This window comes from Bombus flavifrons, chromosome 3 (genome assembly GCF_040668555.2).
Source record: "Bombus flavifrons isolate JBK064 chromosome 3, iyBomFlav1_principal, whole genome shotgun sequence".
NCBI classification, from domain to species: domain Eukaryota; kingdom Metazoa; phylum Arthropoda; class Insecta; order Hymenoptera; family Apidae; genus Bombus; species Bombus flavifrons.
In genome coordinates, this window is record NC_138444.1 from 19,027,041 (window position 1) to 19,054,557 (window position 27,517).

The 27,517-nt window shown below is 39.1% G+C and overlaps 1 protein-coding gene across 8 annotated transcripts in view; it reads right to left on the minus strand.

Annotated features, from left to right (window-relative positions):
* The window catches only part of LOC138190183 (zwei Ig domain protein zig-8), a 237,949-nt gene that overhangs the window by 123,436 nt on the left and 86,996 nt on the right, over nt 1-27,517 (minus strand). For 3 of the 8 annotated variants that reach the window (XM_069132804.1, XM_069132803.1, XM_069132798.1), the window contains exon 1: nt 3,173-3,378. The exons of 2 other annotated variants lie outside the window; for them this stretch is intronic. The gene's annotated coding sequence lies outside the window, so the exon portion shown is untranslated. Of the gene's footprint in view, nt 1-856; nt 1,113-3,172; nt 3,379-4,225; nt 4,289-27,517 lie in introns of those variants that run through there. 3 more of the 8 variants (XM_069132801.1, XM_069132806.1, XM_069132802.1) reach the window with 3 other exon arrangements.

The following is a 27,517-nucleotide window of genomic DNA, read 5'->3' on the forward strand; positions in this document are numbered from 1 at the left end:
TCCAGCTCGTGCATCGCGCATCGCGCATCGAAAACGCTGACAAACGCGGCAAATTATCGATCGATCATGACAGTGGCTGGACGAGAATCAAGCACGCGGCAACTCGATCGTTTGATGCGGAAATATGCCAATATTAAACATCGCCACAATTATCGTATATCTAGTGGGGTATTTTTAATTCGTTTTGAAGCAGTGCGCGGGCAAAGGGAAAGCCTTATCGCAACAATTGCCGATACACGTCCGCCATTTCTGTCAAGTTCATGATTTAACGAGTAACCGTGCTATAGATTTCTATCGAAACGACGATTCTTTAAATCATATTTAAACTCCATAATTCTGCGACAGTTTCGATGCTTCGATTACTTCGATAAATCATATTCTTCCTACATCGATATTGTGTTAACCGTGTCTATAGTGCCTGCTTTGTTCGTTAATAATGATCGGTTTAACATACAAAGCGATCAACAAACATTGTTTATTATGTTTGCCGTGTTTTAACAAATATTGATCTTTATGGATAGACGAACATTTGCGGACCATCGACCACGCATTCATTCACCATTAAACTCGTTAATAATTATGCAAACTCATTATCTCTAATGATCAATGCTTATCCAATATGTTACAGCTTGATGGCTTTAATACAGGATGATAACTTGATGATCTTAAATACTATAGGAGTTGTTTATGACGTGGCAGAACTGTTCGAAAATAAGTTGGATATTATTAAATGAAACTATACGATAATACGTATTAAATTTCCACTTGATACAAAAATTAGAAAATTTGAATTATGGGAATTAGAATACTATTTTATTATTTTCTATTCCGCGTTAAATATCTTTGAGTTACATACCGAAGTTATTCTGTAGCGCAATCAGCACTTTGTTTATCACAACCTACCGGCAACTAAATTACAATATCCTGCGTAATAGAATTTCCGACATTCCAACGAAAGCACACGTAACATTCGCGCACATATCACTACGATTATTTTACCGACGCGGCTCATTTCGTTTAATCCGCTGTGAAATCACCACATTCAATCGCTTTTAAACCAACATAAAGAATCGAACAGTTACAAAGAAAACAACACGATTTTATTTAATCTGCGAGTTTCAATTCCTTCGATTTCCTTTACCTAGCAAATAAAAATCTTACTTTCCAAAACTATAATACTGCTATGAAACGTGCTTGAGACGCGTCATTTATCGTATCATTCTAAGAAGGTTACCGGCTAACTAACAAGTGTAGCCAACCTAATATATGTACATGTGTCTCAAGCTTGGATTGCCAACTTAACACGATCATGATGCAGAATGTCGAAGTCCGATTGGCAGAATCGATCGAAAGAAACAATCGATCTTTATTGAACTCTAGAATATCGGTTTAATAACGAAAACGATTGCAAACATATTCGTAACGTTGTGTATGGTGATAAGTGGACGTGCTGGAACGATCAGCATAATTAAGTAAGTAATTAATCGTTGAAATATAATTCGTAATAATACGTGATAATATTTGATGGATAGAATCTCTGCTTAGATTCCTTTTTCTAATCGTTTCCATAAAAATATCAGTTTGTATGGATATCCATAGTTTAATAATTACTAAAGAAGTACAGATACTCTAGCGTATTTCGATTACTTTTCAAAATGCATGTGGTTGACTTGAACTATGTAAAAAATGGGTACGTAACTTGCATAATAAGAGAAAGTAAATTTAAAAAATTTTGCAAAATCAAAATGGCGCATTGGGAGTGCAGCTTTCTATCGAAGGTGTAATACTTAAAAAAGGACCTGATCTTAGATTAAAACCATCTATAACACACGGAGCGACGCGGCGGTAGTACTTTTAACTCGGTTTCGTCGAACTTTCCGCAAAGATTTTATTTACGGAATTAAGCAGCCGTATCGTTACTTGTATGGTAGTATCGCGAGAGATTCGGAAACAGGAACAAAATTTCATTCCGGCTCAACTAATTCGGCCATGTAAATACAATATTGGCTGGTCGCCTCGATCCGCAGGGATTCCAACGAACCGCTACGCCAATCGACCTATTTTCTGTTCCCTGTCTTCGGCCGATCCTTTTCGCCGATAATGTTGCATCGCTATCGAAGCTACGTATCGGTTTACTTCGATGTTCGTGGAAAATGACAGGTTTCCCTTTTTACATTGTCTGCCAGTTAATTAGTTCCTACTTGCTTGTTACGAAAAGAATAAATTGACGATTTTTAAAATTAAGGCAGGTAATTGGCAATGGAGTTATCGATGTTCTATATCGATATTATATATTTTACAGGCCATACAACGGACGAGAGTGAAATACGGTTCTTCTGTATTCAGTATTCACAGGCAAAGTATGTTTCGAAGCAAAGTTGATTGTTATTGATTACAGAAATCACATGGTTGAAGTAGCCTGTTATTTACCATATAGAATCTGATTTATTTATTTATCGTAATATAAACGATCGATACGATACGCGCTTTGAATTCTGATAAATTATTTATTACATTTTGGCAGTTTTTTAGCAGCCAGTTTAGTAAAATAACTTAGGTCAAGACTTTTGTATCCGTTGTATCTATCTATTTTAATTTTCTTCCACGGTTATTACATTCGTGAAAGCCTCGCCCGCCCATTTAAGCTTTCTAAAAATTGTTCTCATCGTTGTATAGTACAGCTTTGCTACAAGCTACATCGTATATACCGTATATTACGTCTACAACATATCACTTTACAGCAGTTAGGTAACTATGTATTTTGCGAATTGCAAAAAATCAGTATTTCGAAGTCGTAGTGCAATTTCACCAACTCGCAACCTGTTTTCTATATCGTTAGACGACTTTTAGCAACTTCGATTCGCTTATAATTTCGATTGTTCTTTAATTATCTGTAACAATGTTCAAATAATTTGATTGTATCATTAAACGCGCAATTACTGACATGGCAAATAGAAGAGTGTGATTTATATCGTATATCGTTGGTTTGCTTATAGAGTGACATAGCTAACAAAAGTAAAAATATTTTCATTCAAATAAGGAACTTTGAAATAGAAAATTATTAATTACTTAATCATTTAACAATGGTATTTAAAACACCGATAAACGAAGTACATTGTGCATAGATACTTATGTACGTAAGGATATTAATAATTATATTTTATCGTGTTACCATCATGATGAATCTCCATGGCATGGAAGATGAGAATGCACTAGTAGAACAACGAGAAATGATATTTCTTTTTCAAGATTCACGAATTTCGCGACATTTAATACAATACGTAATTAAGCAACGAGAGACGTCGCGATAATACGTAAGACACGAGCCGTATCGTAAAACTAATGTTGAGCGCGCGATACCGCGGCAGTGACTGAGAATGTAACGACCTTTCCTTGACGTTTCATAGCGTCTTTGTTTATAGCCCCCGTTTTTGTATCGCGTTGAACCCTTGCTCGTTCAAGCCGTGGTGGAGAGCCGAGCCAAGTCGTGATAAATATTTATACATTTTACGACAAGCTTCTACTTCAGAATATATCATTCACGAACATGCTTATTTGTACCAATTATTTCGACCAACTTTTAGTATTCTAAGATATTACTACATATTTAAAAAATTACTATAGAAATATCTTTACTTTATTTACGATCTTAATCTAAATTTATACATACGATCTTTCGACAATTTTTAAAATTACATTGCACAATGTATTGGGAAAAGAAATCGGAAGAAGAAGACAGATGAAGGTAGAAATATTTTACTGGATGAAAATTATAGGTGAAAAAGGCATACATTTTTTCTATTTGTGTACGTATTTATGTATGTACGATATTTTCTTTGTCAACTTCAAGATTAAACACTATATAGGTTTAACACGTTAGCGGTCAATTAGGAAAATGAAAGTCCTATTGTGCGACGTTAATATAATAAATTCTTGACCGAAACATGACGAATTTTTTGCCGTGCCGAGTTTCTAAGGATTTTGCAGCAATCGTGGCATTAGTGTCATCCAACACTCGCGAGGCAACGCCGCATTTATCAGATTTTCCCTGCAAATGGACCAATTACACTTGTTGTCACGATCGGAATTTGATTCGGATAAACTCGCGCGGTACGCGCACCTGTTTCAATTTGATAGTTAACCCCGTTCGTCGGCGCAACTAATTTAAGCATGTAAATAGGATATTGGTCTGCGTATCGAACCCACAGGGATGCGATAAACTTACCGAACAACACGATCCATTCCTAACCTCTGACTTCCTTCGTTGAATCTTCAATTACATGGATTATTCTAGTTCAGCGGTCTCGGTGAAACTGGCGTTTAAGGCGAGACCATCGAGCATCCTCGACATTGTGTTCGAGTTTATGCCTGAACTTAATATTAGTCATAGGAAGTATAGAATGTGGAAAGCTGAGCTACGTAGCAGATCATAATGAAGTTTTGCGCACGATGAATTGACCACGATGAAGTGCAAAGAATTAGAGATTTAAACTGGATAGTGTGAGTAGTATGAATAGAAGTAAAAGAATAGTACGCGATAACAAAGAATAAAGCTTGACGAGGTACAAATAGAGGAAGATGGAAAGCGATAATCCTAGATAAAACAGAATAATGATAGGATAGAAGTGGAGATTAGGCAAAGTGTCAAGAGATGGGACGACTCGTGAAACGAATTGTCTTGATTGCAAATGTAAAACTTGTAGACGTTTTGAATGAGTAGCGATCTTTTTTAAATGAAAAGAAAGTAGATGATATATAGTTTGATGTATTAATATTTTAACTCTTTGCACTCTACAAATTTTTTGAGAAATTTCCAAATTCTATAGGACACATCCTATAAATCTTGCATTCGACGCAGTATCTTTATAAAAATCAATCAAAATTCTCGTATAATGATAGAACAGATAATCCCTTTTCACGATTAGTTCTTCCACGGGAACGAGAAAAGGTGAAGAGAAAAATTCTAGTGTGAGGCAACTTGGGAAAGAAAATAGAGAACAGTGGAAAGAGAAAGTAGAGGCAGCTGAGTCGAACGCTTCTTCCCGCTTGGAGTTACAAAGGTCTCGCGAGTCGGCCGCAGCATTCAAAGGAAGCACATAAATCCAAAGACACAAATGACTCGTTCTAAAGTGATTTTATTCTCCCTGTTCGACGCGTCTCCTTTCCTTCCTTCGAGCCAATCGCGTGACGAGCCAAGAACGAAATCCTCCTACGAATTCTTTCTCGTGCTACGAGCGACACTTTTATTTCTTTTTCGCCCATTTCCCGTCCCGCGAAACGAAACAAAGCCAGAGAGATGTTCCTGCTGCTCGATTTTCCAACGCGTAAACATGCGAACGTACACCTTCGCTGCAATTGCTGTTTCGTGGTGTATTTCAAGATTAAGAATTTTCACCTTGATACAAGGGCGCAAAGTAGAGGCTGTGAAAAGCTCGAGGAAAAGAAGGGAAAACCGAACAGAAGGTTGCCTCGAAGGATAGGCTACAAGGAATGAATGTAAGCTTTGCAGAGGTTTAAAGGGTCAACTAAGTGGGGGAACGCAACGAAAGAACTTCGAGAGGGACTTATCTTTCTCGGTGTTTGAACTCTAGCAGGCCAAGTAGCTTGAGAGATTTAAAGATTCCTCGCAAGTAAAAGATTCACAGAAATATGGGAAAAATTTAAAACTTGCCGTATTGATCATGTAAATCTGGTGTTTTTAATTGGAATATTTAGCGTTCGAGTTCTTTTTTGTTTAAAACGATAAGGCTTGAAAACGTTACTGTCCGATAGTTTAATATCTGTCCTGAATGAGTGTCCTGAGTGAGAAGGGGACGAAAACTATGACAAAGTTGAACTCTATTCTGTACAGTATATATAGTATATTCTGGAGAGATTCTACAACAATTAATAATTTCTAAATATCCACCAACATAAATTATTCCATTCTTACGTTTCCATTAAACCACCTTCTAAAGACTTTCTCTCTCTGTCTCTCTCGGTAATCTCACTTAAATACTAACGCACCGATCTCTATCGATTAGTACAACACAGATTTCTTAATTTTTCATTCAGTTGGGCACGATAAGTTTGTTCTCATCGAGGCGGAAGAAGCAAAGTACGAAACACGGTCGTGCACAAAAGAGAGTAATAGCTTGTACGAACTCGAAGTTCCCCCCTATCGCGGAGGGTTATTCTAAAGGAGCTTTCAGCTTTATTAATGCTGGCACTAATTTTCACCGACTCCGCTCTGTCTCTTTTACAGCCATCTGTCACCCTTCAACAGCCTCTGACACACTCGACAGCCCGCTGTCTTACATTGCGAGAGCAAACTGTTCACTCTCTTTTTGACGGCATTCGCCCCGCTTCTCTCGCTTTCTGATTTCAATTGGACCGGCTCGCGTATGAAATGTTTTCGTTTGTCGTGTCAAGCTTTGCCGATCTTCGTGTTTCATCGCGTGATGCGTGTCGTCGAGTTACGAACGTGAGGATATTCGCAAGCATACGCGCACAATTTAATACAAATTTGTTATTCGTAAGAATTAATTTAATAGGAATTTATTATTTGTATAAATAAATTTAATAGAAATGTATTACTTGTATAAATCAATTTAATAGATATTTATTATTTCTACGAATCAATTTAATAGAAGCTTGTTGTTTGCAACAAATTAATACAAATTTATTATTTGTCAATGCGAGGATGTTTGTAAGCACATGCGACCAATTTAATACAACTTTATTATTAATAACTCATTTCCTCTGAAATAAAAAATTATATTATATTACTTATTGCATTACATGAGGTTGAAATAAGTGTGTAGGAATAACGCATTTAGGGAAATTTTCCGTTGAACAGGACGAATTATACGAAGAAGTGGCAATGATTGTTTTATACTTACCTAAAGGGTTAAAAGGTAATTGCTCGGTTTCATTTTACCAAATACTTAATATATGCTGTAAAATAGTACTTCCATTAAACACATTTATTCGGCTGATTCATCGCGACGGGTAATAGTAGTACTAACGCTCTAAGTCCAGTTCCATCGTTTCCAGTTAGCATTTAAGAGGAAGTTAAGATGCAATTTGCGGTCAAATGAGAAACGCCGATTTCACGTCGCTTCGTTTAATTCCCTTTTAAATTTTATGCCTCCCCGTTGAATCCTTTCTTTATTTAAAAAGCACGTTGATTTCGCTAACGTAAAATCATGCGTATTACGCGAACTGGTTAATAAAAGATGGAAGAGCACATGCTACGTAAACGCAAAGGAACTTGCACTTTAACGTATCGGGAGCCGGTATATCGTTAGAATAAAAGCCACCGAATGTTTTTCTTCATATTTTAATCATCGTTTCTTTTTATCGAAAGAATAAATAACGTGGAGATAAAATAAAAACGAGGAACATAGAAGAAGTTGAGAGAGATTTGACGAGAGAATCGTTGACTCGAAAATTTTCATCAGTCCGCGTCTTTTGTGCGGAATTCGGCTGAACAATGCTGTAAGATTAAAATCTATCGGCATCGAAATGCATGAAATTTTAATTTTAATCGGTTACCTATCTTTTGTAAAATATTATCATTGCTGTCGTGAAATTTTATAGCGACTAATATTGATTTTTATGCACAACGTATAATTACGAATTTGTTTATGTTGTCAAGTGAAATGTCTGAAAAATCTTTTCATATTTCGTTCTGAAACGTCGAACGAAGGAGAAAGGGGAATACTAAAGTACAAGGAGTTTCTCGGAGCATTTTACGTTAGTACTATTTCTGCAGTGGCCATAATGGTTATAGCCAAATATTTATCCATGGAACTTTTCAGTGGTATAGCCTTTTATGTCTCTGGAAGTATCTTTGACGAAAGTTTTCCTTGTAGAAGTAAATATTTGTTCAATTTACAATATCAAGCTTAGGCACTCTTAGAATCGTTTTGCAAAACAAATTAGTGTATTATAAATTCATAAAACGTTCTTTTGCTACTTACCATGGACAAATTAGACTTCGAATTTGAAACTTTGAAATAGAAATTCAGTTCTTAGATTAAGGACTCAACTAGTAACTTTCTAAAGGTTATGTAAAATTCAAAAGAATATTCACAAGGAGTATGCATCGCCTTTCTTAAGCTTTCATCTCTCTTTTTCAGCTCCTCTCTTGAAAACATCTCGAGAAGAAGAAGAAACTTTTCCTATTGTGCTAGCCGTAAGCAGAAAGAAGTATCCGTCTGGATTAAATATTTTAAACTTCTTCGCTCCTAAACTTCAGAGATTCTCGAGTCAAATCAACGTGACGAGCAGTTGATGGTTCGTACAACATACATATATTAAATCGGTGAAACTTTGTTTCAATATTTTTTGCGTAATAGACTGCAAAACGTTTTTTCTGATCTTATCTTAAACACAAATCTTCGTTAACAACACGTTGAAATAAATACACTGATTCACGAGGTTTTATAACATTTTATAAACGTATAATATGTGTTATAATACGTTTAAATATACGGTTTTAATAATAATAATTTGACAATAAGACACTCTAATAAAACCAGATTATGATTACGATTATTATCAGTAAAGTTTGAGATAGATCTAAAAATGTACACGCATAATTCAAAAGTTATTGGCTTCAAATTGGGCCAATTTAATCATGGCAGTTACAGTGTAAATGAAATTTCAAGACGTTTTATGCGGCACATGCGATATACGGTGACGAACAAAAGTATCGGCACAGCTTGATTTTAATTATAGCATAGCTGCAAATAAATCGAACAGAGAACTCAATATTCGATTATTCGTTTACATATAACGACATTCATTTGTTTCTTATTCGGTCTCCTATTTCTAAAAGAAAGTATCAACGAGTATAAAACGAGTCGTAGGATCCAAGAAACGACTGTTGCAGAACGAAAGATAATAATATATTTGTTTAAAGAAAGATATTCATGTTCCATTGTTGGGAATTTAATGGAAAGCAGTCGCGTCGCCATTAGAAGCGTAATTGAACGATTTTCTAACACAGAAACTGTAGTAAATGCTCGGCGATCGGGTCACCCAGAAATGTTGAACGAGCGACGAAAGAGGAAAATCATTAATATTGTGAAAAGTGATCCCACTGTCTCTTCCTCGCAGCAATTAACGAAGATTTTAATAAGGATGTCCATCCCGTAACCATTCACCGAGTACCGTTGAAAAGTGCCGGTGTTAAAGTTGCGAGACGGAAGCCAATAATAACTAAAACACAACATAGAGGTGTTTTATGATACAATCGTGAACCACTATACATTACGTTTTACACGCAGAACGTTAACCACTATCGTACGATGAAAACCATGACAATGTAATCAGCGTGTGTCTCTAAAAAACTGTTGAGAGTATCAAGGTAGTAGTTACACAGAGCGAACAAGAGTAACTCTTGACCTTGCGTTATCTTGCTCCGCACAGTAGTATAGTCTGCGTTCGGTCAGTCGGACGTTACTGCACCGCAACATACAAGTCCAGGTATTTGCCTCGGATCAGAACATGTTCCGTCTTTCTTACGAATGTTCCTACAACCTGTCATGGTCACGCGAAGCAACACCGCGAAATTGAACCTGCCTCCACGAGCAACATAATCGCGGCTACGGATCCCATTTTCTGGATATCGTGATGAAACTCGATCGAAAAGCGTTCGAGCGTGGATACTGATCGTGACGCAGGATAAAAAGTGTTAGCGAAAATGTTGGAAGGAGGAAAGATATCGTTGCCGAGGGAAAGGACGGAATCGACCATAAACGTAGCAGACGCAAAAAGCACAGGCCTCTACTCTCTGAGTACGCCATTTATGTCCAAGTATGCGCGCATCCGTGGCCGATATTACCTGCGGTCACATCGCGATCGATGCTTCAGAAAACTCTATTTTCACGCGCGCCACTTTAATGTTTCATTTATTTTATACAGGAAATGACGAATCGAGGAGTGAAACTCTTTGAGAAATCGAGGGTCAGTGTTTATCGGAAATTATGATTTATGTGGCGAAACGTGGCTTCTGTTAGTGGCTTCAAACGTAGAAAGTTGTTATTTTGTCTTGATGTTGGAAATATTTTAATAATTAGCAAACTAAATCCTATTTTCAACGCAACTTGTTTCTGCCTCTGCTCGGCATTTATCTATTGTATTATTCGGATATACCGGCTTAATAGGACCGCGACAATTTCCGTTTATCACCAGCATATGTAACTACACCAGGGTTCCGTAAACAGAGTGTGAGAAACTCCTTAAACTCCGCAGCTTATCTCGCGTTGTTTCAGAGATAGGCGAGATTCCGGTAGAAGCAAATAAGTTTTAGGCGTGTTACGCTCATTCGGAACGCGCGACCGAAAAAGGAGTAACGCGCGCGTTCACTTTGGAGAAGTTTCGAAAGTGTCTACCTTTTATTAGCTGGTGGTAACTGGCGGTTTATGCGCGTCGTTAAAACGTAATGTTGCACGCTGGTCCAGCTTCGTAACGCGCAGTAACGTGCATGTAGGTACGTTTGAGCACGGTATCCCGATCGTAATCTCTCCCCTTTTCTGCTTAACCGAGGTTGCATCGAGGAATTTCTTCGACCGTTTTTACAACTTTGATACCTTTTCAAGGGACGAAGTAGAAGGGATCGAGTACTTGCGTTTCAATCAGCCATTTGCAATCTGCGCGAAACACTTACAAACATCGAGAGAACGAAGGCGTTCCGATCGTGCGAAATGTCACAAAATTTGCCAGTTGAAATTTGTCAAATGCAAGTGTAAATAAAAATGTTTTTCTATGGCTCGGAAATTAAAATCAACGAATCGCCATGTGGCAGGAATTTTAACAGCGATTCGTTGCAGCCGAGCTGAATTTTCTCAATTACGTAAATTGAACGAAATAAATTTCTTGCGCGCACGAATTATATTTAATCTCCGTATAAAAATGTGCGTGTTCGGTATCGTGTTAAGTACGCTATGTATTATCATTGATACGAACGCGTTGCTGCAAATTGCGCGCGATATAAATCATACAGCGGGGCTAATGGTTTTAAACGAATAAACGTTTGCGGAAAAGAGCTTAACAGAGGATCGAAGGACACAAATTATAAAAATCAAAATGAATCGTTTCGACGGTCGCGATATAAATGTTACTACTTAGGTATCGCTTATCCTGAAAGAAAGGGGTGCTACGATAAAACGTTATTAAGACATTAAACTACGCTATTATATACGATCGATCTGTCGTCATGAAGGCAGAAACAAGATATTAGGAAGCTCTGTGTCATAATCACGTAAACACGTTCGTGTGGAACGTTCGTGAGAAGTAAACGACTAATTTGTTATAGGTTAATTTTCCGTGAAATATGGCTTTATTAAATTAAAAGCGAGAGATTCGTAAAATAAATGATTTCTTTTCATTCTTGGTCATGCGATTTTATTTGCGATTGTTTGAATCAATTTGCATTGTTAAATTCTACTTTACACGCCATTGTCGTTATGAAAAAGAATTTCAACGTTCCGTTTAGTATTCTTCTCATCGATATTTCACTATCTTCATATACATATAAAAGTCATCGACAGCTCCAGCTCGACGAGTATAAAACTAAACCGTTACTTTTAGTTCAAATTTCATTTCAATAAATATAAAGTTTTACGGCAGTTTGCGTTTGATACAAAAGATTTTGCATTTACAGATCTAGCAAGTATCTGAACGATATCCCTTAATTCCGATAGAATTAAAAAATGTGGGAATTCCCTGAAATCCCCACACACAGCGAAACTAGCGATTCTACAAACTTATGGAAACAAATTGCATCGATTCTGTCATCTATTGGCATGTCGTTTGAAGTGGTTACCCATGATATCCAAATCTGCGTATTCGATTCCATTCTCGTCGAAAGCACAAAGATTAGAGGCATTTCAACCGTGCAGCTGGCTGGCCGCGAGGAAACTTTGTATTTTCCAGTTCCCTGCGATATCCATAGTTCTACGATGCATCCGACCCAATACGCGAATACGTGGCTATCGCGAAAGAATCGTATTTCGGTCGTCGAACGAACTATGAAATTTATATTTCATCGTCGCCTATATAAGAAAAGTTGAACCGACGAACGCGACACTTTTCGTTGGTTAGAGAGTTTTTCATTAACTTTTTTTCTCGTCATCTCTTATTTTGAACAAATTTTACGCTCTTCCGAACTTGAGGTTTATAAAATTTGAAGTTCCTAGAAGCGTATTAAAAGCGGAGAATATATTCTGTAAACTGATGGAAATAGAAAACTTACGGAGTGAAAAAGATTGATAATATTCCGTGCAAACGGAATTTCCACAAAGGTAACGAATGTTGAGCATAACTATCCTTTTCAAATATATCTTTAACGTTCGTACGTATATGTTGTTGACAAGCGAATTAATGTAAAGTGTTTTCATTTTATTAGCAGACTTATATTCCAAGCACGTTGTTCCAAGCAAGTTCGTCATAGGGAAATTGAAAATATCGAAGTACTTTAGATTTTTAAAGTTTTTCGAAGATACCACTTTCATTCCCGGATAGTAATTTATCTCGGTCGATGTCCATTAAATCTTTTGTCACTTAACGTCTGTTAGACGATTAACGCATTATGGCTCGTTCCAGTTTTAGGTTAATTAAAATTTGCTAGATCGATATCGTTGCGAATCTTAGAATCTTCAGTGTCTATTACTTTTATTACTACCTACCAATTTGTGTACTTCGTAATAGAGTGAACAGAGAAGGCAATTCGGTACAGTTACTCTGATTCTTCTTATATTAATTTAATATCGTCGGATGTGGTCTTACTTCTCACTTTCTCCATTCGCATCGATTCAAGGGTTAATATGTGAACGGCGTTCGACAGTTTCACGTAAAACACCCGAACGTAAAGAGGACAATTTTCCTAGCTATGGCTGGAAACTGAGGGTAACAAGTTCCCATATAGGGTATTAAGAAGTTTATTGCATAAGACAGGGTACAGGCAATATCGAACGTTGCTGGAGGCAGGCTCGATCACAAACAGACTATCCGAGAGAGTTGCCACGCCGGTTCAGATGTGGCTGGTTTTATAGCCCGATAACGGCTTCAGGTAAGAGCACTGTGTGGATCTCCTTGTCGCTACTTGTATGCATACGAGCAACCACCACGTACCTATGTTTTATGGTGCATAGAGAGAAGAGGTTCGATATAAGAAGGAGCGGAGGTTCGAGACTTTTGTGAGATCCTGCACCACCTTTCTTTTCATTCTTCGTCTCTCTCTCTCTCTCTCTCTCTTCCCTCTCCTTTTCACGGGAATTTTCTATGGCAACGATGACGCGTGAATTTACAAGATGAATTCTACGTCGTCTCACGGAAAACTATAAAACGAGGTTCACGTGAGAGACGTCGTTCCGGCAAACGTAACGGGAGTTCGATAATTCGAAGGATTTCAAATTCAGATGCTCATGAATGGTATGTATACCGTATAACAGAGCAGCAAGAACGAAACACGCGGCGAATCCGTGAAACAAAGCCGCGCGAACGAATTAATTCGTCCCGATGATCGATCCTCGTCGAGGGAAGATGCCAAGTAACGGGATCGCGTTTCTCGCTGAAACTTTAATTGCTTGCTCTTCTGTTTCACCGGAATTAGCATATCGCGGAAAAGTATAGAGCGCGGTGGATCGTTTGGCGGTGTAACGGCAATCGCCGGAGGGATGTCGCGCGTGACGAAGAAATTGCTATGGCGGCAAAAACTTGCGCGGTCGATGATTCCCCGTCTTCGATTAACCAGCGAGAGACATTCATATCGATTGTAAAATTAATTACCGTCGGCGAAGTTTAGTTTTACGACGACGTGGCTGGAAAGAAGCGGTCCTACTTCGCGGACTAAATCTCGCTTAGATATTACGTTCGGTCTATTTATCAAGAAAATGCAAAAACACGTTGTCCCCGTTCTTCTCGCCAATCTTGCCCTCCTGCTGCGTATAATCGTTCCAGGGTCGTTAACTTGTATCTTTAATAGACGAACGAAGAGTTTAAAGAACTTCGATGTCTACTTTTTGTTCTTCGAAATCGTTACGCGGCCTTTGTTTTATTTTAGTCAAATCTATATAACAACTACCAACGATTAACAAGTTTAGATAGAAGCGTTTTCTGTTCTAACGCGATACAGATAGATTTCTTTCGCAATTACTGCTTAAAAAATCGATCTTATTTTCAAAACAACAAACTTGTAAATCTACGCGATGATAGTCGAAAGATGACACCGGAAACAAGCTTTCTGCACAGTGCACGTTGGTAATTTGGCGATGGTCGATCGCGTGCAATCGATCGAGGCGTCGAACGAAGGTTTATTGAAATACCATCACGAATCGAGCAGAGAAGAAGCTCGCGGCTGGAATTCCAATTTCGACCCTTACAGATGACATCGTCCCTCTTAACGATTACGACTACGCCTAATTACGTCGCCGTCAGCACATTCTACGATCCACTTGCGGCTCGAAATCAAGCACCGGCGATTGGCCTGTGCTAGTTGCGCGAGAAGGGAATACGATCTGGTAATTGCATTTTCCCGTTTTTTCTGCAGTAGTGATATCTAAGTTCCTCTGGACTTTTCGTTTCACGCAACCAACATCCGAACATCTAACTGGGGATAAATATAGAAAATTTTACGATACAAACTTACTCAATTATACGAAACTTCTCTGACGAAACGATTTAATTTTCGAGTAAATGGCCCTTTATAGATTTTATGGAACTCCGAACGAGGAAATATCGAATGGAGAAACGAACTGAAAAATCGATCAGCTTCTTCCTATCGATGAAAGTCGATAGTCGATGAACGATCGCGGCTTTCAAAGGATGTAGGATTTATTCAAATACGATGTTCTCCTCAGTCTACCATATGAAATAAAAATAAAAAAGTTTCGATCCATAATCTGTTTATGGCTCAAACTGTTTGCAATTCGTTGTAACCACTGTGATGCTCGATAAAGGAACATTTGCTAGAAGAGAAAATTACGATAAAAAATGTCCATAAACGTGGTTAAAAGATAATTGTAAACAGAATATGATATCTACAGAGGAATAAAACTTAATGGAGCGTATGTATTATGAAAGATAACGAAATCTACGATGTTTTAAAATTGAAAAAATCAGAGAACAATGCGGTATTAAATCGGCATCTATAATCGCACACGAGACCATGACATTGTGAACTTGACGTTTTTATAACACTGATTATATCGTATATCGATAGCATATACCGTAAAGTTTTTTTATTGCGTAACATAGATTATAAAATTCGAACGTTGACAGTGATATCGCGTCAAAAATTGGTTCATCGAAGCGACCGAAACGAGACGAAACGAAACTAGACGAAAACTGATTAAGGTTAGGCAACAAGAGCTCCATTACGTCAAGGTACAAGGTACATAGACATCATCATACACTTGGATTTTCGATAACATCTTCCCAGCATCTCCAGATACTTGCATCTGAGTGGATACCTGTGTTTAGCTACCTATTCTGTTCGTTTTATTTCGGTTACATTGATCCGTCTATTCTACGCTAAATCGGCTTGCATCGATCGTTAATGCATATTACATATATATGTCTATTTGAAGAAGGAATTTTTAACTTGTACCAATTTATATGTAAATAGCAATTTTAGATAGCCGAGGAGCTGTATTATTCGTAACAGTTTCAACGTAAATAAATTTAAGATTAAAAATTATAGAAATTTCTGCGACATGAGACGAAATGGCCAACATTATGACAATGTCTAGAGAAGAAAGTCACTCGATGTTATGGTATAAAGATGATACGACCTCATTTACCGGCAAATTTCAGAATTTCAAACAAAATATCGCAAAAACTTATAATAATTGTTGCTCGATCCAAATTTCATAATTATCGCGTTACTCGATCTAACGACCGAAAACGTATCCAAACACGTCTGCTTTCAGCCTCTGTTCGCTGCTGAACATTAGGTAAAATCCATTGGCGGCGTCACGTAGTTTTCCTCGTTACACACTCACTCGCATTTCGCGAAAACGACTAGGAGTTCCCGTTCGAAGTGGCTGGTCGTGTTTAGCTACGGGAACCTCGTTCACCCGTACTCTTGTCTCGGGTTAATCTGTCTATTGTTTCCCCTCGGCATGACGTACTTCGCATTCCCGGTAGGTGCGCCTAGCTGCGCCGGTTCCCACCTGTGAGCATTCAGTCAGTCTCGCCTCTGTTCGCTCGCGTTTATTTATCTATAGAGACCGAAGTGGAGTCTCGCAACTTGGATACAATTATCCGACAACCTTGCACAAAGGAATACTTCACCGTGATGCTGCTTGCATCACACCTGTGTACACAGTGATCGATGTAACTACTTAGAATCACATTTTGTCCTATTGATGCTATTACGTGGTTGCTGAAAATAAAACTTCCGTTTTATGCCACTTCTCCGGAACATCGTATATTCAAAATTTTCACACGATGCAAAGCATCGTAAAAGTACAAATATATAGTATTATCCTATTTAGATACATATGGATGTTTGGAACCTTGTAAATATCCAATATAAAATTTCCATATGTGTCGATACATCGTATATTAATAGTTTTTCAGTCAATTTCTGGCAATCTAATCTCCACGCTATCAAAAAATATCACGTTCGATATACTCTCTCGTCCCTCGGATGAGCTAACAATAAGATTACACCACTACGGTATAACCACGAAAGCCATCAAAACCATAAAAAATGTTTGAAGTAATTAACGCTGGAAATTCGGGTATAGTACGACGCGTAAACGAATCGAGGGTGGTCGATCCACGTGACACGCGGAAATTTCCCTTTATCCTCTGCTGAATTATTACCTCTTTTATTTTGTTGCGCGTAAGAGAAAAAGGTATAGTTAACGTATGTTTGCGCAGAATAAACGTTTTGTGGAAAAGCATACTGGGGAGAATAAGGGAGAGAGAGAGAGAGGGAGAGAGCGACGGAGAAACACTTTGGACGAAAGGGTTGCACTGGGAGCGATTTTGAGGCGAAAGGATCAAAGAGGCAGAAGGAATTCAAAATGGATGAGCGAGAGGATTCTTTGTACTCTTTTCTGGTGCACCGGCTCTGGTGACAGAATGTTGCAAGGATTAATCATTTCCCTCGAGAGTTCCCGGCGTGGCAGGCGCACGGTAACACAGTTAACGTCAGCTTCACCTGAAAAATTGGAATACGCTCCTCAACGCGTGCGACGACAGAAGAATTAGGTCATTAGAATGGCAAGAATAGAAAAATTCGTCTCGCGAGCCGTCTAATTAATAATCTCTCGTGACTAGAATTCTAGTCGTTCTGGAACCGGCTGTTATTCGCGTTCGCTACTGGTGCCATCCCGCTGAATTCTCTTGTATATTTCGTTAATACGCGTATTAATGCGTTTCATCGTACTTCCGACATCTCCTGTCCAGCCATTTCAGACGAGGATTTTTTAAATTCACGTAGAATAACACGGAACGTGCTTTGATTTTTGGAATAAAATAGAATGTTGCTAAATTAGTTCTTCGTGTACCGAGTTGGAAATTTCAACTTATTTCTACAGCCTGATATACATGCTACGTATCACGCACGACGATTATCAAATTACTTTGCAACTAGTTTCCCATACCGCAAAGTTATCGGTGCTATCGCGTGTGATACGTATGTAACGGAATTCTCCGTTTCATGGTATACATGACAAAGATATTTTTTCACTAAAAATGGATAATCACATTATGCGAACGACAAAAAAGGATAGGATCTGACAGTTGTGTGCTTTTTTTCAAACGAGAACGATGATTTAATCAATTTCAGATGGATTGAAAACGAAGAATAGGATAAACAGATTAGAGACGAACGTTACGGGTAGAATGAAAATAAAGGTCGAAGTTGGAATAGGTAGAAATAGATGAAACGATTCGGAACGGGTTCACTTTCTTCAGTGTTTTATTTTGGTGAAAACAAGATGTTTTCCGCAGCTCGATGGCGAGTGCAAGAAGGGAAGGGACGTAAAGTAGATTTGCATAAAACGACAGCTTTGAGGTTTTACTTTTCAAATCAAAATCGAATACATTGATGATCAAAAATTGTAGGACACTTGCTGTTTGTAACAAAGTTTTAATCGTTAGATCGTTGTAAATGATGCATTTTGAAATACAAATTTTACTATATCAGTGGCGATTTCTTTTTTTACCAAATAAGGTATCAATTAAAATCAATTATTACAAAATAATTCTTCTATAATTATTTCGAATATTTGAAGCAAATAGGTAGTAAATCTGCAGCAAAACTCTCGATCCAGAGTATATTAAAGATGTTTAATTTTCAACATTTTGAAGATTAAAGACCTCGAGGAGTCTATTAAGAATGAAAATCGGAAGCAAACTTGAACACACGTACGCGCTATGGAACTGTTTCGCCGATACACGGAAGCTCTTAAAATCCTCCGTCGTAAATTCTATGATGTTGATGAACTGCAATACGGAGGCCTCAGCTCGAGTTACCCAGATCCGATGGTCGGTTAAGAGCGGTGGAAAAAAGGGGTCGCGTTATCGCGATCGACGTTTTTCGCGGCAGCGTTGCATGCGGCCGCGTACTTCTCCTCTAAAGTACATATGTCAGTCGCGTTATCGGTCGAAACGAGACGATAAAGCGCGTCTAACGTCTCGCAATCGGCTCCGCGTTGGTGACGGACTTTCGCTCTCGGAAATATTTTCTGGTCGCACGAAGGGACGCGGAAGACCGCGAAGTAACGCTTGCACGAAAAGACCCGCGCGAGTAATTAATTTGGCAGCGTTTAACTTAATTTACCCTTTAATGCCGACAGACGGCTGGCTGGAAAATTTATCTGGGAATGCGAGCTTTCAGCTTAATCGCTGTGCGGATTCCGCAGCGGTTACATCCGACTGCTTCGAAATTGCCATCCCCCCACTGGAACTCCTCGGTATTTTTTCCTAAATTTTTTCAAACCATTGGTAGCTTTCGCTGAAAACGTAATTTAAGAAGAAAAAGTACAATTTCATCTCGGTACGTTTTATTTCGACCGTCGCGTTTCGGGATTTTTAAGAGAAATTTAAGAGTGCAAAAATCTATTAAACGCGTATAGCGTGCAAAAATATATGCAATATCCAAAATATAGTATTCGTTAAAATATTTACTAGATGAAACAAACTTTTAGTTAGGTCCGATTCGTTTAGCCGTGTTCATAAAAATATAAAATCGTGCAACACCCGCAATTTAGTTACGTTGCTTTGACGCGACCGATTCGCGAAACAACGTTCTTCGCGTGTTATAATTTACTCGCTGTTATTCCGAGATTTAATTTACCATTATTGTCCGAGAATGAGCATGAAAATCATAATCGTTAAATCGTCGCGTCGTTCCGATTTCCAATGGCGATTCGGTTTATTTATCGCGTAATCCGAAGTCGTCAAAGCGATCGTCTATATACAGTCGACCGTGATTGGAGTTTATTGTACGAAGCGTTCGATTTGCGAATATTTCGAATTTCTGTAGGAGGAGCACGTAGCCTGGATGGGGCAAAGATTGCTTCGACGATAATTGCTTGCGTGCTGGACGACAATATTTAACGCATTATGAAAATAGGTGGGACAACAAGTAGCATAGCAATATGCTGCGCTCTACGTACGCTATATACGTTTGTTAGATAATAAGTATATCGATTTTCGGCCACCCGCATCTCACGAAGGTTCCGGGGAAAGTGCCGAGCTTCTTTACTTATCGTCAGTCCTGTTGCCAGAGGGTTCGCGTCGCTCTCCCCGCTTTGCCGTCAGATCTTTCTGGAAAACCGTTTATCGCTTTCCACGTGTCACGGAGTACCATGACTGTTTCCTCCAGTCATCGACTCCCCGTGCACACGATCCTCGGCGATGGACAACAAAGAGCGCCAGGCCGCTTGTTGTCACTCCCCAAAACTCTAGTCCTTCAGAGTATCGCCACTCAAAGCCGCTATCGAGATCGATGACGCATTTACGGTTTCAGCTATCGGCAACACGCACAACACTTGAAAATGAATCGGCATCGCATAATGTACGACGCACGACGTAAGGTGCGTCGACTTCTGATTCTTGACACGTGTATCTCCTCCATAGATGAGTCGACGTATCGATCTAACGCGTTGATATATTTAAATACGTAGATAATTCGTTTTCTTCGATCAACTACACGAAATTACAAATTTACTAGATTTTCGTTCTCCCGTAGTTACTAATAACTAGGAGAAAACCTGATAACTCGATAATAATTAATCGTTGAACTAGAATTAAAAAATTGTTAAACCGTAGTCAAAATTTATTCAAAAAAGTAATTATTATAGTAGTTGATTTAAAACCATGGATCATCGTACTTACATTTTTGCATTTTTACATATTTGAAACATAGGCGAAAGCGAGGTATCTCTAATGGGCTAAGTATACGCGTGTGAGTGCATAGAACAGCGAGGGAAAGCTCATTCCCTTGGAAATGTGACAAGACGAATTAAATATTAAACGGTAGGGTCATTGAGACTGTTCACAGCGTTATTATCGCAATTCTTAAAACCACAATTTCCGGGCCTGCACGTAAACTCCATGAAATATTCAGAAATGTAATCCGTACGAAATGAGAACTGTAATCGGAGTGAGATTCTCGCCACGTGGAACTGCTCGTGTAAATCACGTGAAATGTTCTACGCCGCGATAGTAAGACCCTGAATAAGTGACAACGGAAGCGTCTCCAATGATTAACATGCTAGCGTTGAACAACGCGGTGTAACGCCGAGTACATAAGCAATTCGAAAATTGAGAAAATTACTACTTCGAAAGTTTCTAGTTGCACTAATTGACGATTAACGTTGTATTTAGTTAAAATTCGTGTTAGATGGATCTTAAGATACGAGAGGGAAGACTCTTGCAAGTTATATGAAACTAAGAGAATCTTTCATATACGTAGAGTACGTAAAAGCGATGATTTTAGAAGAAAAGTGCGAGTGAAAATGTACGTGGAGTTAAAAACGGCCAGAGCGGTTTATAGTTTCGTTCATTCGTCGTTCTGTCGCGCGATCTACCTTTTACTGTACTCGGAACATTCCTATATGTCGTCCGACTTTCCATTGTTGGTGCGATTTCTCAAGCAAGTGACTGAACAAGCCTAAATTTTAATTCTTCTCAACACTCGATACATCCAAAAAGAGTCATTTAGGAGGACAAGAGAGAGATCTAGAATGCTTCTGATCGTTGCTTAGGGTGGCAGCCTGTTCAATTAAAAAAGTCGTTTACATCGTCGCGTGGTTAGACCAGCGTTGATCACGGTGACGAGCACCGATTTAGATCTCGGGGCACGATATTGCAGCAGACTGTGGAACAACTGGCACCGCACCGGCAGGAAACAACGTTCGGACTAGGTTCACCGCACTCCACGCTATCCGCGCTACATTCTGACGTAACGTATTGCGCCGAGATACAATCAGCCCCGGCATTTGACGCACACCCGTGTCTCAAACGAGCAGATTGTCGTGCCTCGAAAGCGATCGAGGCTCATTGCGACCCGACCAAGATATTTCGGATATGCAACTCGCTTCTTCGAATCGTGTCTTACAACCGCCGTCGCCCGGGTCTCATCCATTTCGCGATTAACATCGATCTTGACGACTATCTTTCACGACTCTGTTGCCTAACTCGTCGAGCCGTGGTACATCGAGCTAAACGCCAGGTCGTATACGGTTTCAATTTGTCCTATGCAAGGGTGGTTGCACGCAACTGAATTCAACTGTTCACGTGCGCTTGTTTCCAGATACATATCGATCGCAGAATATTTTCGAAATACGTTCCATAATCCGTATATGTAAGATCGATCCGGCGTAGTTATGTACAATACAATTTTATAGCTTGCGTGACGTTGGAAAATACGATGATCTAGATTCTGAATTAAAATTTGAGAAAGGTACGAACGTCGAATACGAACGAGTAACGTTTGTGCGGAATTTTGGTAATTATTTACAAGGAGGCACACCTCACCGATTTCGATGATTTTTTAATATGCCGTAGAAATCGATATTTCGAACAACCTATTTCTGAACGTATAGTCGCCGCTCGGCCTTAATTTTTGAGGACATTCTGCTTATAGTTGCGCGTCAAATCCAAACCCACATAAGTTATAAATAAAAGGTAAGAATTAGGCTCCACCGAGGCGACCGGCGATTCATACTAACGCACACGCTCTCATGGACGCATAATTATAGATATTATAGATAGAATTCACTATAACGGTACGGACAGTTTCTTGCCACTATCTCGGAAACTATGGCTTAGCGATGAGTAACATGTATGGGGAAAAGTTGTTCAGAATGACGTCCTTGACATCGAGTCCAATTAAATCGACGAGGTGTGCCTTTTTGTTAATAATTAGCGAAATATTTAATTCGAACAATCGGAATCTCGCAAAAATTGAAAAATTACCGAATAAATCACACCTGTTTCTAAATCACACCTAAAATCACACCTAAAATCACACCTAAAATGTTTCTGTATCAAATCTTCACGAAAATCCGCAATTTTTATGAATCGTTAGCTCGCTTTAAGTAAAAACAGATTTAAAACGATCGTTTCTAAAAGACCCTTCTCGTTAGCATGTATATGAATAGAAATTATCCGAAGCACGTTCTTCCTCGAAGCCACCGTCGAACTTTTCGAAACTAAACAAACTTCCCTTTCTGTAACTTTTCGCCGCATGTACGCGGTTGCATTTAGCTGCATTCTCGCAATAGGGGACGAAACCGGGACAACAATAACTGCGTGATAACTCGCTGCATTCTTTCTTTATCTTCTTTTTTCTTTTCTCTTTTTCTTTTTTAAGTCTACTCTGAATCGAAGGGGTACGCGAACCTACGACGTACAATATGCGGACAAAAGAAACGACTATTTCCAGGTCAGATATTCTCAGACTCTTATTTTCGCTACCTTATTTTTATGTAAATCACGCTCGGAGAAAAATTTAAGGCACCAAGTCTCTTAATCGATTCCAATGGGTGAACCTCAACGCCGATAGCGCGTCTTGATGACGCTTTAAGGAGCTTTAATGAACTTCGTTCAGCCGAGGCATTGGCTGCGTTCGGAAGAGGGCTTTGCGCGACGTCGGAGAATCTTCGATCGTTCTGGAATAGTTTCTGACGATGAATTCTGAATACCAAGAATCCGATGGTCTTTTAACGCCTTCGTCACCAGAAATCCGAGCTTCCTATTCACCTTCCGCCATTTTCATTCGTCGAAAGTATTTGTCGAGTTTTCGATATAACGTTCTGTGGAATTTAATTAATCAGTTAGTATTTTAACAGTCCATAAAACATCGAACGAAAGTATCGGCACTGTTCTGGTTGAAATAACACGTTACTTTAATCGATTCTTTTGTAAAATATAACTCGAAGCATCGCTGTTCGGTATAATAATTTAATTTGTCTATTTGCAAAGTAACTTTACTCCGTATAACATGTGTAATATTTTAAACATTTGAGCATGAAACTGTGAGTAGTGTCGGTCGTTTCGTAATCAGTCACGAATACGTCGCTATTCTAAACGATAGTAAACGTTCTTCATCGCGGAATAATAGAGGTTCGTACGTTTTACACGCGAAACAACTCTGTTTTAGTGGATAGCGCGTAAACGAAACACATCGTTGCTCTTCGCCTCTATTTTCTTATCTTTAATGAAAATATTTCTCTCATACCCGTTTCCATGGAGCGAAATATCCTCGCGGTGTAAATTGTAAGTAGTTGAATAAACGCTCCTCTACTTCTAACACAACAGCGATAGATGTTCAACTTTTCATTCGATTTAAATGATACCTCGTATCTCTTCTATTTACATTTCGTTACGGGGGTCATTAAAAACGTACAAGTCAAATTAATCCATATCGATTATTCCATTTCGCTGAAATTCATATTTGGTGCATGTGCAACGCGATCGCGTGTCTTTAAATCGCGCATCACAAATCGAAATCGGTGCCGATAATCGGTGGCACCCGGCAAAGTACGTGTGTTTCACCACTAAAAGTAATGCAACCATCTTCCAAATAAAAATTCCTCGTTATTAATCCAGCGTGACGTAAGAACAAAAGCTATCGGCAGACGGGCTAGGGCGAGTTCAATAAGCTCGCAGACAAAACAAACCGCAAAAAACAAAGGATGAAATAGAGACAATTGGTTTGAACCGGGTGTACTTGGATCGCATCGTGCATATAATTGTCTCATGATCCGAGCTTTGTTCGTTTCTGGGTCGCCAGGCCGCGTCGTTTCGATCGTTCTTTTATTCCTCGTGTAGCCTCTCGTAGTTGTGGCAGTATGGCGTAAAATTCGAATCAGCCAGCCGGTCGGGCAACGAGTTCGAACAAGAGGAAAGCAAGCTAAACGAAGTTGAAAGACGATTATCTTCGCTTACGATTACGATCGCCTCGATACCGTCTCTCTTCCTACCTCACGTCGTCGAGTTATACGCGCACGTGCAGCTGAAACAAGGGTGAAACAAGCGACGCTGTTTAAGCTCGATAACTGGCAATAATGTGAGACGCCAAGGTGTTTGAATTCTTGTGCGAAACTCTTTTCCCGCTTTCTTCTCCCTCCCCAGCCTTTTTTCTAAAAAAAGCTGTGAATTTTCCTTCCCCGCGTTCAACCCCCCGAATGAAAATTTCGAATATTGACCGATAGTTTTTGTAAACGAAGTGTTAAAGGTAAAGGTACCAGCGATATTCCTTATATACGTAACGATATTCGTAAAGAATAATTTTTTATTCGTACATTTTCTGTTCCCTTTGCAATTACGTTTCATCATACCGAATACAATTCAAATCGAAAGGCTTTGCTAATAGCACGTTCACGCAAATGCAACTTTTAATCTTAAATGTATTATACGTCATTGTACGTTTCGTTTCTCGTTACTTGTTCACTGGAATTTTCATTGAAATTCTCGTGTTACGATTAATTTAACTCAACTGAAGTTTTTAAATGTACATATGAACGGGAATTCTTTTCAAATTTGTGACGATTATCCATTGTGGAGGGAAATTTCTGCATTTTATAAATATATATGCACACAATTGTTCTTTAGTCATAATTCATTTCTACAATGAATGATTTCAAGGCTCGACGAAGAGAACATGTACGTTTATTTACGTTTTATCGACGAGGCTAAAAACTTCGAAAGAGTCGACTCGGAAGAAACGAACGCTGCGAAAAGAAACGATCAACACGCGAGTAAAGGGAAAGAAAGGTTCGATGTAAAGCGTTTCGCGGAAGGTCTGAACGACACGGTAAATATCTAACCAAGTCCACCAGTAGGAAGCGCTGTACACAAATTGCACCGCATCCGTTTCCTTTACTCTCGTTCACGAAAAATGATGACAGTTCTCGCATTCCTTTATCCGCACCTTCGCCCTCCGTGTCTGCTCTTTTTCTGTTTTCTTTTCGCTCTTTCGATCTCTTCTCCGTCTCCTTCTCTCTCGTCGCGACGTTTGACTCCGATCTTTCGCCACAGACAATCGAATAAAGCTTAAGAGATAAAACGGAGGATAAGTAAAAGACAGAGGAGCTTTTTTCGATGAAAGGATCTATTGAAACACCTCGACGTTGATCCTGGCTGTCGTCGGGAAGGAAACACTTTTACGGAAATGTCATCGTCGACGAAAGGAACGAAGTTTCCAACGGGATTTCTGACTGAATTTGACGAACCTGATTCTATCGCCGATGTCTTTCTTCCTCGCTTCTTCTTGCCTCGTCTTCTCTTTCCCTGTATCCCTTTATTCTCTTCCCTTTGACTGCATCTGAGTGAAATCGTAAAGAGAGTTTTTGAATGGTCTGTTGAAATTCTTCGTTTCTTTTTCTGTTTTTCGTGCCATGATTTAAGCGAGGAAATAATGGTCGCTCTCGTGTTATGTATAAAGAAGACTATTGTAACGCTTTTAATGGCGGAAAAATAATACAACGGCGTTTGCGATATAGTAAAAAGGAAACTAAAAAATTAATTATTCGTCTGTAGACATTTTTTGAAGAATTATTCCGCTCTACCGTGGTACGTGTATTTGTCGTTAAAGCGAAAAGTATTTAATCGTAGAAAGTGAAATATAAAAATGAATCTTTGGTCCTCCCGCCGCGTGGAAGAAACAACGTACTGTTAAAACAATGGAACACACGGTATATTCGAAGGAACAAGTAGCTCGCAACTCTGGACAGATTTACGAGCGAAATCGCGCATTGTTTGCCAAAGCGGTATCAAATAATCACACGTAATTAATTTCTGTTGATAACAAGCGCAAGACCGGCGCACCTGGAGCCAAGCTCTAACTGCCTGACGCGTTACTTTGAACAATTTGAGCGAGAGATGGCTCGTTGCCGATTTTAACGACTCTTTTGCACGTGCGACTAGCCGCGCGACTACAAAATCCACCGTCGAATATGGCACAATTTCTATTCGCGCTCGAGACGTAGTCGCGTACGACGGACCCGTCGATAAAATCCGATCTTTAGCGAAACATTCTGCGTCTGTAGGCGCCACTTCTCGCGGAAACCTGCATAATTTACGTCGAACGATTTCACGACGCACCTTGTCGTCGATCGTTGCTTACGACGGACGGAATTTGGAATCGTTAGGCACGCGGAACTCTGTCAAACGCGATCGCTGATCGCATCACGGTGCGACGCGTCTCGTTGGTTCAAAGGTGACGCTCACTGAGAAGATACGCTTCAGGCACTATGCTCGGGTAACAATATCGGAAAATTGAGAACTACAGCAACAACCATAAAATTCGTCCTTCTTCCAAGCATTTTTAAAGCACTTGGGAGGTACACGCAATTGCACCGACTTAAAGTGTCGTAAGTTTCGCACGACCGCATCAATGCGTTCAACGAACAGACAAATTTTTCTAATTTCAGTCTACTGCTTCGCGACGATTTTATATCGTTCACAGTAACGGAAGTAATAAAATTATTTGACCGGATAATTTAGGCAATAGAGAATAATAGCCTATTAATATGTGGTATGTATGGTATGCTTGTCCAAGGAAACAACGACTACAGTGTGAAAAATGAAAGTTATAACGGCCGTGCCGTTTGAAATTACTCGGATAAGGTTTTTTTGACGTTGAACATCTATATAGAAAAATAATGCAGACTTTGCAATTTCACTCTTGCCTGTGACACAACTTTGGCTGATGTCCAAGGGCGGTTACCGCTCGGCGGACGACGCAAAATTCTTGGATTCGCGTTTCTTTCCATCTTCCCATCGCATTTCGCTTTCGTTTGTTTTTATAAAATCGCGTTACGATCCTCCGCTACGATATTCGAAAGTCGAAGGTTTCATTTTCGCCAGCGATACGTTATAAAAGCGTTCCTATCACAAATCTCTTCCATCGTATTGCTGTTTTATAACAAATTATATTTCACGTTTAATATGAAATACGCAAAGAATAATTAATACGAACGGACCAGAGGAATCATAGAACACGTTTTCATATTTTCAATCCGTCGAGAGTACCTTTTTCATGAATATATTTTACGTT